The sequence below is a fragment of the Hylobates moloch genome, unplaced genomic scaffold (assembly GCF_009828535.3).
Source record: "Hylobates moloch isolate HMO894 unplaced genomic scaffold, HMol_V3 SCAFFOLD_3, whole genome shotgun sequence".
In the NCBI taxonomy this organism is placed as follows: Eukaryota; Metazoa; Chordata; class Mammalia; order Primates; family Hylobatidae; genus Hylobates; species Hylobates moloch.
Genome location: NW_026652278.1, coordinates 108218175 through 108229130, shown reverse-complemented (window position 1 = coordinate 108229130; position 10956 = coordinate 108218175). Strand labels below are relative to the sequence as shown.

Here is a 10956-nt window from a genome sequence, read left to right as displayed (position 1 = left end):
TTTCTTTAACATCCTCAAAAGATCATACCAGCTTGCCAGCAATGGGTCCAAGCCAAGAAGAAATCTCTGAATTGCCAAAAAAAGAATTCAGGTAGATTATTAAACTAATCAAGTAGGCACCATGGAAAGGTGAAGCTCAACTTAAATAAGTTAAAAACATGATTTGGGATATGAAAGAAAAGTTATTCAGTGAAATACAGTGTAAATTTTTAAAAAATATCAACTTCTGGAAATTAAGGACACGGAGAAATTTAAAATGCACTTGAAAATCTCGACAATAGAATCAAACAAGCAGAAGAAAAAAATTCAGAACTTGAAGACAAGGTTTTCAGATTAATCCTATCCATCAAAGACAAAGAAAAAGTAATTTTAAAAATGAACAAAGCCTCCAAGAAATTTGGGACTATGTTAAACATCCAAACCTAAGAATAATTGGTGTTCCAGAGGAAGAAGAAAAATCTAAGAGTTTGGAAAATATATTTGAGGGAATAATTGATGAAAAGTTTCCCAGCCTTGCTAAAGATCTGGACATTCAAATACAAGAAGCTTAAAGAACACCTGGGAAACTCATCATAAAAGATCATCACCTAGGTACATACTCATCAGGTTATCTAAGGTCAAGATGAAGGAAAGAATCTTAAGAGCTGGGAGGCAAAAGCATCAGTTAACCTATAAAGGAAAATCTATCAGATTAACTGAAGATTTCTCAGCAAAAACACTACAAGCTAGAAGGGATTTGGGTTCTATTTGTAGCCTCCTTAAACAAAACAATTATCAACCATGAATTTTGTATACAGACAAACAAATGCTGAGAGAATTCACCACTACTCAGCTAGCACTTACAAGAACTGCTAAAAGGAGCTCTGATTCTTGAAACAAATCCTTGAAATACACCAGAATAGAATATCCTTAAAGTCTCACAAGACATCTATAACAATAACACAATGAAAAAAATAAAAACAACAACAAAAAAACAAGGTATTCAGGTAACAAATAGCACAATGAATAGAATAGCACCTCACATCTCAATACTAACATTGAATGTAAATGGCCTAAATCCTCCAGTTAAAAGATACAAAATGGCAGGATGGATAAGAATTCGCCAATCAAGTGTCTGCTGTCTTCGGGAGACTCACGTAATGCATAAGGACTCACATAAACGTAAGGTAAAGGAGTGGAAAAGATATTCCATGCAAATGGACACCAAAAGTGAGCAGGAGTAGGTATTCTTATATCAGACAAACCAAACTTTAGAACAACAGCAGCTAAAAAAGACAAACAGGGACATTATATAATGATAAAAGGATTAGTCCAACAGGAAAATATCACAATTCTAAATATATATGCACCTAACACTGGAGCTTCCAAATTTATGAAACAATTACTACTAGAATTAAGAAATGAGACAGCAACACAGTAATAGTTGGGGACTTTAATACTCCACTGAGAGCACTAGGGGTCTTCAAGACAGAAAGTCAACAAACAAACAATTGAGTACTGTCTCAGACGACAGTGGAATAAAATTGGAAATCAACTCCTAAAGGCACACTCAAAACCATGCAAATACATGGGAATTAAATAACCTGCTCATGAATGATTTTGGGGTCAACAATGAAATCAAGATAGAAATTTAAAGATGCTTTGATCTGAACAATAATAGTGACACAGCCTATCAAAATTTCTGGAATATGGTAAAAGTGGTGCTAAGAGGAAGGTTTATAGCATTAAATGCCTGCATCAAAAACTCTGAAAGAGCACAAATAGACAATCTAAGGTCACACCTCACAGACATGGAGAAACAAGAACAATCCAAACTAAAACCCAGCAGAAGAAAACAAATGACAGGATCAGAGCAGAACTAAATGAAATTGAAACAAAAACAATAATAAATCTCTATAAAAAGAAAGAGCTCTGCTCTCTCTTGTTTTATTAAATATAGTTCTACATCTACAACATTTATCATTTTAAACAAAAGTGGTTACCTAATGATATTAAAATAAAAAACTCAAAATTTTCATGAGACTACTGTGAGGATAATCTAGTTATTTATTCATACCCCTAATATTCATAAATCATAATATTTCAGGCACTGTTTAAAGTGTTTGGTGAGGTAACACATAACATGGAATTGTTGAATTATATTCACATCGCATAAGCTCAGCCAGTTTCAATCTTTATTAACAATTTCAAGAATATAGACAACTAAACAAGTCTCATGAAGCAGAGATAGACCTCTGAGATGAGACCTGTCTAGGGTCTCCTAGGGTCTCTAGCATTCTCCAGATCCTTTTCTTGCATAGGGCACACATATCTGGCTCAGATTAATAAATCAGTTTTTTTATGTGAGGTTTATGTAATTATTCACATTGTAGTGAGCATTTAAATGATGAGAAATACCAATTTATACCTCAAATCCTGTTTCATTTTCATAACATTCTTCAAAGAATCATGTCTCATAGGATTTTATATTGATTTGATGTAAGGAATCCTGCAGCCAAGGCATCCTAGAAAAAGTATCTAATAGATACTTTCTTGCTTATAGCAAATGTCATTAGTCTATTTATCTAAAATTTCAAATAAAAGGAGCTCACTTTCTCTGGAAAATAAAGAAAATGAATGGATCACAGACTAGCTACTTTAACTCTGTCCTCCTGTAGGAATACAGCACTTAAGAAATAAGATTTAAATTATTCTCTGTTTACTAAGAAAAGACAGAAATTAAAAAATGAAATAAATGGGTAGTCGTCAAATGAATAAAAGTTGTTTTTTTTAAAAAAATAAACCTGAGAACATAAATTGGGTGTGCCATGTAGAGTTTGGGATTACAGTTTTAAAGAGAGTAGTCAAGAAAAGCCTAACTGTAAAGGAGACATTTGAAGAAAATCCAAGGGAGTGCAGGAAAGAGCCATGAAGTTATCTGAGAGAAAAGTATTCCACACAAAGGGACCGGCAAGTACACACACTGTGAGTTAGGAGCATACCTGGCTTTTCTATGGTACAGAGAAAATACCAAGTGGCCTGCATGGAGAGAACAAGGGTGAGAAAAGCAAAATAGAAGATCAGAGGGAAAAAGAGATATTATATGGGGTCTTGTAGAGTAATATAAATTTTTGCTTTTATGGTTTGATTGCTGTTGGTCTGTTGGCTAAGTTTTTTTATTTTTAAAAATTCTCTTTGTTTTTTTTTCTCATGGTCTTCTATTTTCTTCAGGTCACATCAAACCCCTCATTTTCCCAGTCTGTAGTTTGCTTAGGCCTTACTTCTGCATATGAATCCTTCCACAAATTACACCAAAAGTATCATGGGAGATAATTTTCTTCCTCTTTGGCTTGAAAGTTGTTGGCATTTGCATAGATAATTTATAAAGTTCGTCTGATGCCACGTGTGTCCTCTTCAGAACCCGATCCAATGAGATTTCCATATCTCCAATTCAATCTGTGGTATTCTGCAACAGATTTCTTCAGCGGTAACTCATAACTTCAAAAATAAATCTTCCCTTACTGTGTGGTGAAGTGTAAAACATACTCTGATCTAGTTGGGAGGATATTTGATACTCCTGGGCTGCTGAAGAAATCAGTAAGAAGACTCTTTAGCCTTATAGAGTCTTCTTTAACATCAAAATCCTCACCAGCAAATATTATCATGGGTTTTGTTTTCTCAGGGCATTTACTGTTCTTAATGTCTATTAATGAGACAAATTTCTCAATGCCTAATTCCATCATATCTAGCAAAAGATAGCCATACATGTGATCTCTTATTAGATTATTTGTTCATTTTTTATTATGGGAGCCATACTTGAATAAGGAACAATCTGACTTCTTTGAAGAATTCCAGTGATATCTGACTCTAGAATGGTCTTGTAATATTTTTCTTTTTGTACAAAAAGCCACATAGGTTTTTCAGTGCATACACATCTCTAAGTACTTCTGTCACTGTTGCAGTTGCATTCTCCTCTTTAATCAACATGGCATTTTTAATATTTTCACTGAATTTCAGTTCTCTCTTCTCAAGGAATTTCTTGGTTGTTATTATTTTGGGCTTTACAACTTGATCCATGGCTACTGCAATCCACAACCCAAACCGCGTAAAATGCCAAGTGTTTTTTGTTTGTTTGTTTTTAATGTTCAATGAGATTTAAAAAAGCAAACAAGAGAAGTGACATAATACTTCTTACCCATTGTAAGTGTCAGTGTCATTCTAGATCTTGTATTGGGAGTAAACTGTGCATTTCTGGGAGGGAAAGTAAGAATGGAAACAGGGAGACCAATTATAAAGCTATAGCAATATTTCTAAATAAGATCAGATGGAGTCTTGGACAAGAGTATTAGAGGTTGATGTGGTAGTATGTTTTGAAGACAAGACAGAACAGAATTTTCATGTGAATTGCCCTCAGGGTCTGAGAGAAAGAGAAACTCACAGATACAATCAAGGATTCTTACCAGATCGGCATGAAGAAAGGCGGCGACTACAGATGGAGTAGTTTGGAGGGATGAGAGTACAACAATTTGGGGACATGTTAAGTTGGAGATGTCTATTAGAAATTCTAAACTAGATGCCACATAAACAGACATTCAAATTTAGATTCCAGGGAAAACAGCATGGCTGGGGACAAAAATTTTGGAATTTTCAGGGACATTTAAAGTCATGACACTTTATGAGATCATCAAGGAAGTGACAGGAGACTGAAGAGAAAAGACCCAAGAGGTCAATTTTCTACTGAGAGACATGGGGGTAGAAGAGGAGCCAGCCAAGTTGACCAAGAAAAAGCAAATTGCAAAGTAGGAAGGAATCTAGGAGACCATAATGTTTTGGAATGGAAATCAAGGACGTGTTTTAAGGAGGAGGCAGTGGTAATTGTTAAAGCTTTAGAGGACTGAGAAGAGAAATAAAAATTAAACATTGAATTTACCATCGAATTGTTGCTGTTGATAAAACATGTTGTGGTAGAGACACTGAGACAAAATGTTTTATATTTTTCTTTAAGCACAATATATAAATTTGATAAATGTCTTTTTTACAATGGATATTGTTTGGAACTTATGCTTTTGTTTTAACATACATATGTATTAATTATTTATTATTTGAGACCTACTATACATAAGAGCTTCTCTTAGCTTTTGTACGGAAATCAATCCATGAGATTGACAAAATCCCTGAATTTATGGAGTTTACATTTTATTGGATGTAATTAAACCAGTATGTGCAAATATTAAATATTTATGCATAAATTTAACTGCCATGAAAAAAGATACAATATAATGAAGGGATATAGTATGAGTTGGGTAAGTGACTGATTTTGTATTTTTTTCAGAAAGGCTTTTCTGAAACTATTAAATTTGTGTTGAGTTATGCAGTATGAGAAAGAAACAGCTTTATAAAAAGCTGTTGTATGGCGAGAGCATTCCAGTAAGAGTAAAGAGTTGTAAAGCCTCTGAAATAAAAACCATTATAATAAAAATAGCCTATATTTACTCAGCACAAACTGTGAGCCAGACACTAAATATTTTAAATGTATTATTTGATTTAATCCTTGCAAGAAGTCTGCAAAGTAGATAGCATTACTATCTTTAAAGATTATAAATACGTTGCTAAGGAAATGCAGTTATGAAACCCATATTCATAATTTGCATGCTTATAGGCATTATGTTATATTATTTCAAACATGTTTTGTTCAAGAAACAAATAAATAAACTATAGAGTGAAGGATCCAGGGCCCAGATTATATACAGGACTTCAATGAATGTTGTAAGTTTGGTTTTTTATTATAATAATAGCCAGACATCATTTTAATTATTATAGCTATGGAATGATATGACATACTTGTTTGCTTTTAAAGATCACTCCAACTGTTGTGTAGATAATAAAATGTAGAAAGTCAAGTTCTTGGAATTACTGAATTAAATTTCTCCCATGGATGGGTAACAGTATACTCTCTGGGCAATGGTTTCTAAATGGGTGTATTTTCAATTTTATAATTATTAAAAGAACATTATTAAATTACATTTATTTCTGCTTGGAATCATATATGATATACCACAATGAACATATATTTTAAGATTAGTAAAACATAAACCAATTATTAACTCCCATAAAATATTTTCTGCAGAAGTTATTTTGTAGACATATTCATATGATTTAAATTAAATTTCATAAAAATGCACATGCTTAAGCAGAATATACACACTATGTAGTAGAAATTTAAGAAAAATTTGCTCCAAAGTTGTTTAACAAATATAAAATCTTTAGTATTTTGAGGGTTAGTCCTCAGGTCTAGTTATTAGTTTTCTGAAATTATCGTGACTTTTCTGATTCTTTATCAGACATACAACAAACCTCATTCCAGTATGTCAATCCAACTGTTCTTGTTGTGAAAATACTATTTTTTCTGTTAAAAAGAATTTTTTAAAAACCCTTGAGTATTGAATAAATTTGGGATTAGAATAATTTCCTTTTAAAAGATATGATAGTGAATATGAACATAAGAGAATGCAATATTTCCTTTTAAACTCTGTTTAAATTTCAGAACTGCAAATTATAAGGGAAATTAAAATACTTAGATATTTAAAATATTAACTGCAAAATATCATGGATAAGAAGTAAACTAAATCTTCGAGTTGTTATCAAAACATTAGTATGCATAAAACTGAATCCACATAACTATAACTTTCACTCTTTTATTTGAAGGAAGGAAATATCAGCGTGGGTGGTGTATTTTTCTCCTGCATTGTAGAGATCTATGATGCAAATTTAATCCAAACTAAACCTTCATAGCGCACAGTCGATGTCCAAGGGAGGACCAGAACAACTATCAAAGCATAGCAACACTCTATCCCTGCCAAGAGGCTCATTTTTGTGGGGGTCAGACTGAAACAACATATGGAACATCCTAAGATGTTTTTGAAAAGAATACAGCCATTTGCTGGCAATTAATTAATAGAGGCAAAAATCTGAGTGTAATACTAATAGAGACAGACCAGCCAAAGGCTTAATGGAAACATCAGGAAATAAGCAGTCCAACAGAACCCAGGTAAAATCATTGTTATCTCTGAAGCTCAGGAAGATTATGTACATAGCCCAGGTTGCACCCACTGTGGCGCTATCAGGCAGGGAACATTTAAGATTTAAATAACTGGAAAGTACCAATATTCATTGACTGGAGGACCTAACGTTGTTAATATACAAATTCAATCCCTGTGAAAACTTTCTCTTTTTTTCTTCTTCTTCTTTACTTTTTTTTTTTTTTTTTTTCTGCAGAACTTAACAAGCTGACTCTTAAATTGATTTTGAAATGCAATGGTCCCAGATTCAAAATAATCTTAAAAATGATTACAAGTTGAAGGGCTCACAATTACTAATTTAGCAAGGAAACAGAGAAATTTGAACACTTACACATTGGTGCTGGGATTATAACATGGAGCAGCCACTTTGGAAAAGAAATGACAGTTACTGATAAACGCAGAGTTATCACCTACATGAGCCAGCATGCCAGTCCTAGGTATATGCCTGTGATAAATAAAATAAAAAAACATATCTATAAATACAGATTTATTTACAGTGGCCCAAGAGTAGAATTAACCAAAAAGCCCTTCAATTGAAGAATGGATAAGGAAAATGCAGTATAACTATACAACAAAATATTTTTGACATTAAAATGGATTGAAGTACTGGTGCTACAACATGGGCCAATATGTCATGGGCTCTATGTCAAAGAAGCCAAGTGTAAAACACCGCATATTATATTATTTTACTCACATAAAATATTCAGTATAGGCAAATCAATAAATATAGAATGTAGATTAGTGGTTGCCTAAGGCTAGGGGTAGGAAATGGAGAGTGACTGTCAGTGGCTATAGGATCTCTTTAAGAGCGATGAAAATGTACTAAGATTATTGTGATGTGTGCATAACTCTGCAAATATGCTAAATACTATTAAATTGTGCACTTGAAAATTGGTAAGTTATATGGTATATAAATTATATCTCAATAAAAATATTTAAAATTAAATTACAGTGTGTATGAAACCATCGATTAACATCAAAGATAATTATTACATCAACTTCTTACCCTGATAACTGATAAGAAAACACTATAAGTATTTTTAAAGTCTTATTTTATTTCTTGTCTCATACACTTTCATCTCTGACCTCCAAGTGTTTACCAACAGTATCCTCAAGTCTTTTTTAACATTCACCAACCATTTGGTTTCAAAGACGATGCACATTTTGTATGTTTTTGTTACATCAGATCCCTAATTCCAAGTATTGCATTTCTGTTCCACTTAGGTATTGTTGTACCTAAAAATTACCTAAAAATGTAATGACTTGAAACAAAGCATTTATTTTATTAACTCTCATTGTTTTTCTGGATCCAGGATTCAAAAAATGTTCCCTTTTGTGGTTCCATCCTTAGGTGCTTATGTGGATTCAGTCAAACAGTGGCTGAGGCTGACATATTGCTGGGGTTTGGGTGCTGGATGAGCAAGTGGTGAGCCCAGCTTCTCTTTTCTCCATGGAATGCTAATTTAGTGTTTCTAACAGCAGGGTGATACAATAGCCACTAGTATGTTTACATAACATGTGAAGCCTTCAAAACTTGAGTATCCCAGTATTTCAGCTGAAAAGACAAAAGCTGCATCATTTTTCATGATCCATGACTGAAAGTTATAGAGCATGCCTTCTGATACATTCTGTTGGTCACGAATTATATTAAAACCCATTCAAATTTAAGGGGATGAGGATTATACAATATTTCATGATGAAGAGTAAGGATACTAGAAATAGAAACATGTTAGAGGAGAGATAATGTTGCAGTCATCTTGGAAAAATGCAATCTGCCAAAGTATTATATGGAAAATTAAAGAAATGTACGTTCAAAGATACAGTAAATGTTGGCAAGAATAGTGTTATTTTGTGAAGCAATTCAAAGCACACAAATTGTTGAATGTGAGAAAGATAATTTGAAATATAGCATTATATGTATACATGCTATAAAAATCACAGAAGTTTGATATTGGTATTGAAATTAATAGATAGAGGGAATAAACAGAAATTACAAAAATTTGAAGAAATAGTAGTATGTAGTGTCAGTAACTACTGATGTGAATTTAGCATTACATAATAAATATGATTTTGTAATTCACATTATACACAGCCACATACAAACACACAAATAGACACACACACATATATGTCAGTCTTGGAATAATTGGTTTTCAATATAACATGTTGGTACAAATGTCATACAACCTACTGAAAATGATAAAATTAAGCTTGACCAACTCTTCTACACAGAAATAAGTTAATAAGGCTTAAGCATTACATATAAGCCATATAGCCATGAAGACACTAAAACGAGAAAGATAAACATTTACAAAAATATAAGTTTATGTCCAAAAATATAAATAGAGTAAAAACAAAATAACCAAACAAGGATAATAATTTTATTTTAAAAAGTTTTAAAAAGTCTAAATGTTTTGTATTTTAAAATAATTCCAAATCAACTTTTAAAAACCAGAAATCCAAAATAATTTGAGCAATTCAATTATTATATCCACACAAGTTAGTCATTTTTTGCCCTATTATTTGCCCAGAATATCTGGTCTTTCTCACAAACATTCAACTTTTCAGTATTCTTAATTTCCATTTGTTTCATTTTAAGTGATATATCACTGCACCCTTGCCCAGCTTTGTAAGTGCTGGGTGAAGAAACATCTTTCTAAAGTCAAAATTTCAGGCTATAACAATTCATACAATATTTTGGAACATTCAGACCATTTACATTTGATGTGATTATTGACATCACAGATTAAATAGCTATTACTAGTAGCTTCTCTGACTTGACAAATAAGTTGCTTCAAAAAGAAGATTAAAATATTATTATATGTCTATACAATGTTTAAAATCCGGTATTCAAAAAAAAATAAGACCTATTTTCTTTCCAAAAATATCAATTCAAACTGACAAAAATTTTAAACCTTGACCAATAATTAAGTTTTAAAGTTACACACACACACACACACACACACACACACACACACACACACATATATATGGAGAAAGAAAGAGAGAAGGAGAGGGAGAGAGTGTTAAGTATATATATATGTATATATGCTTAATTATGTAAGGATAACAGAGAGTGCCAATGAATGTCAATAGAATGCACATAAACTTTTCCACATTGTTGATTAAGGTTTTGTTAGTCATCAAGATACATAATTTACCATTTTCATTGGCATTAAAATGCCTCAGCTTGACATCCTGTCACTCATGATGATGAAAAGAAAAAATGCAACTACACTGGCAATCAACTAATGAGCAATAAAATGTAAAGACCATTTAAGGAAAAAATAAATATTCATAGCTTATTTAAATAGAAGACAAACATAGGGAGAGGCACCAAGCCCTGTATACAAAATTTCAAGTGTTTAAGTAAACTACATGTTAAAATATATGTATATATACACATGTATGTATGTGTGTGTATATATGTACATACATACACCTATATACATTGTGTGTATCTGTTATTAGCAGGAGGTGATATTTCAGAGGAATAGTATAATATAAAATTTATTAGTTATTACTATATTTTTAAATGCTTTATACATATTAAATATTTTAAATCTCCTGATTACTCTATGCAAATCATATTTTATTCCTATTTCTGTTTTGTTGCTGAAACACAAAAAATGTTAAGTAATTCACTTAACACAGTATGTAGGGAGCAGAACCACTATTCTAAGCCAACTAGTCTGGTTCCACAGACCATGCTCTTAGTCAGCATGCTGTACAAGTTTTCTAGGTGTTCCGTGAGGTTGTACATAGAGGAGAGGAGAAAGATAGGAAACAATCTTAGAGAGGACACCATGTGTAACAGACGGTCTCAAAACACAGGTTCAAACCAAGAACCTCTGATAAGCAAGTTAAAGTTTTAATCCACATAACAGACAAGAGGAAA

At 32.3% G+C, this 10956-nt stretch overlaps 1 pseudogene; it reads right to left on the bottom strand.

The window, feature by feature from the left end:
- Positions 1-3211: 3211 nt before the first annotated feature.
- LOC116481047 (ribosome production factor 2 homolog) lies at positions 3212-4056 on the bottom strand (annotated as a pseudogene).
- Positions 4057-10956: the final 6900 nt, after the last annotated feature.